Here is a 2886-nt window from a genome sequence, read left to right as displayed (position 1 = left end):
ACCTTAATTTTTTTCCCAGCTGTCAGAGAGAGAAATTCACCAAAAAGTGGTAATTCAGTGTTTAATGGGGGCTGTAAAGTGCCCATTATGACCCCCTGCAATCCCTGAGTCTATCACTTTTGGTGGATAACCCCAGGAAGGGCAAATAAAAACTTTGTTGTGTGACCATGTTTTTGACCCCTCTCCTTTTGTTTCCCTAGACAAGCTCCTCCTCCCACATACAAAGGATGGACCCCCAGAGTGTAGCAGGTACCGGAGGAGCCCCATTCCAGGGCGGGTCCCCGGACTCCGGTGAAGAAGACACGACTACTGCAATACTGTACATAGTCTTGGGGTTTCGTCACCCCTGCACTGTATCCCTGGCACCCCCAGCTGGACTTGTGGGGCCCCCAATTTCCTGGATTTCTGCTGTACATATCATGTGTGTGTTTTTTTACCAAGGGCTGGAGGGGCGGGGCCAGTGATGTGCAATAAGGGGAGGGGGATGGACGACGACGACGGCGGCGCTGCTGATTGGAGGGGATGGCATGCTGGGTGGAGCTCGTATGTCATGGAGGAACAATGCTAAGGACAGAATGGCGCTGTACATGAGGCGGCCAGCAGAGGGCAGCATCAGATCATCAAAATGCACAGCTCTGCCAATGTAAGAACTCAGAAGATAAAAACTGTCCAGAATACCCGCTGGTGTCACCTGTGTGTTATTTATTAAATAGAATTGTGGGGCCACCATCACTAGAGGGGTCACCAGGAGGGGGAAGGAGGTCCTGTCACCACCGGCCTCCAACCTACTGACCCCACCATGTGCCTGGGACCTACCCACCCTACAGCCTCCAACTTACCCACTGCACCACCGGCCTCCAACCAACTGACCCCACCATCTGCCTGGGACCTCCCCACCCTGCCGACTCCAACTTACCCACTGCACCACCGGCCTCCAACCTACCAACCCTCCCATCTACCTGGGACCTACCTACCCAACCCACCTCCACCTAACAACTACACCACCGGCCTCCAACCAACTGACCCCACCATCCACCTGGGACCAACCCACCCTACAGCCTCCAACTTACCTACTGCACCACTGGCCTCCAACCTACTGACCCTACCATCCACCTGGGACCAACCCACCCCGCCACCTCCAACCTACCTACTGCACCACTGGCCTCCAACCTACTGACCCCACCATCTACCTGGGACCTACCCACCCTGCCACCTCCACCTAACAACCACACCACCGGCCTCCAACCTACTGACCCCACCATGTGCTTGGGACCTACCCACCCCACCGCCTTCAACCTACCAACTTCACTACCCGCTTCCAACCTACTGACCCCACCATCTGATCTGCCTGGGACCTACCCACCCTACTGCCTCAAATCCTACTGTCTGCAGCACTCATTTCTGACCTACTGACCCCACCATCTGCCTTGAAGCTACCCACCGCCTCCAACCTACTGACCCCACTATCCGCCTGGGACCTACCCACCCCATTGCTTAGAAAATTATGACTGCAAAACCCGCCTCCAAACTACTGACCCCACCATCGGCCTGGGACCAATCCAACCAACCGCCTCCAACCCACTGACTGCACCACTCACCTTCACCCTACTTATTCTACCATCTGCCTTGGAGCTACCCATTGCCTCCAACCTTCCGACTGCACCACCCACCTCCAACCTTCTAACCCCACCATCTGCCTGGGACCTACCCACCCCACTGCCTCCAACCTAGCGACTGCACCACTCACCTCCGACCTACTGACCCCTCCACACTGGAATCCCTGAGGAAATGACATCACCCCGCCCTGTGTATGATTCCAGGCTTCTATACTCGTATTGTCGCCGTACAATCGGCGTTATTTATTGGACTGGTCTGTGGATCAAAGCCGCCCAGACCTGTCCATTTATGTCCAACATTGGAGGAACCACAAGTCCCAGCATGACCACAGCCAGGGACAACAAAAGGTTCCTATAGGGGGAGCACTGACTGCTGTGCACCATGATGGGCAAAGATTGGGGTTAGGGGTGGGGTACCCCCAGAAAGATTGGGGTTAGGGGTGGGGTCCCCCCAACTCTCCCCCTGGTGCCGCCTAAACAGCTGTGTGCCACCCAAAATAAAGGGGTACCTGGGGTTGCCAACCTCCGGCCTCCATAATACCCAGAATTGGGGTATTAGGGTGAGCCAGAGGAATCTGCCCCACACCCCGGGGTATATTCTGACAATTGCCCCTCATTTTCTCCACCTAGGATTGGTCCGTTATGTCCTCTCATTGGTCGGGGCGTCAGTGGGGCGATTGGTAAAAAAGTCGTATTGAGGTCACATTCACCACTCACTGGGAATATTCACCGCTTTATTGCGTGTTCACCGAATGATGACAATGATGGGGGGTAAAATGGGGCAAATTTTATTAAGGGATCAGAATAATACCGGTAAAGGGGGAGGGGTTGTGTGCCGTGGCGAATCCGGCATTTCTCCGGGAATATTGGCCGCTACAAACTCGCCCCTTTGGGGTCGCCCAGCGCAGACCAATATGGCGGCGCCCCAGAATCGCCTTTTCTTGGGGGAGGGGTTGCGCTGGGCACAAAGCCGTCTCACTAATAGGATTTGTGGGCGATGTTTTCGGAGGGGTCACAGCGGCGGAGCGGCACGGCGGAGCGGTGGGATCTGAAGATGCGGCGTTCTTTTCTTGCAGGATAAATTGCTGTGATCCGGGGTGCCACGCTCGCCGTTTAATGAGGAATCTCGTTAGCGAGACGTTTTCCTGCTCTCTATTAGTGGAAAGGCCTCTGACAGCGAGACGATTAAACCGAGGGCGCAAAACGCCCGCCGACAACGCCGTAATGAGGCTGCGGGGGAGGGGACCTGCACCGCAATCCCACGCTCAGA

At 55.6% G+C, this 2886-nt stretch overlaps 1 long non-coding RNA gene across 2 annotated transcripts in view; it reads left to right on the top strand.

Annotated features, from left to right (window-relative positions):
• Positions 1-677, top strand: part of LOC140321288 (uncharacterized) — a 2622-nt gene extending 1945 nt beyond the window's left edge. For both annotated transcript variants that reach the window (XR_011918888.1, XR_011918887.1), the window contains one exon: positions 201-677. This is a non-coding gene — a long non-coding RNA (uncharacterized lncRNA). The remainder of the gene's footprint in view (positions 1-200) is intronic.
• The last annotated feature ends 2209 nt before the right edge of the window (positions 678-2886 follow it).

Source organism: Pyxicephalus adspersus, unplaced genomic scaffold, assembly GCF_032062135.1.
Source record: "Pyxicephalus adspersus unplaced genomic scaffold, UCB_Pads_2.0 Sca1978, whole genome shotgun sequence".
Taxonomy (NCBI): Eukaryota; Metazoa; Chordata; class Amphibia; order Anura; family Pyxicephalidae; genus Pyxicephalus; species Pyxicephalus adspersus.
This window is presented reverse-complemented; position numbering and strand designations above follow the sequence as displayed.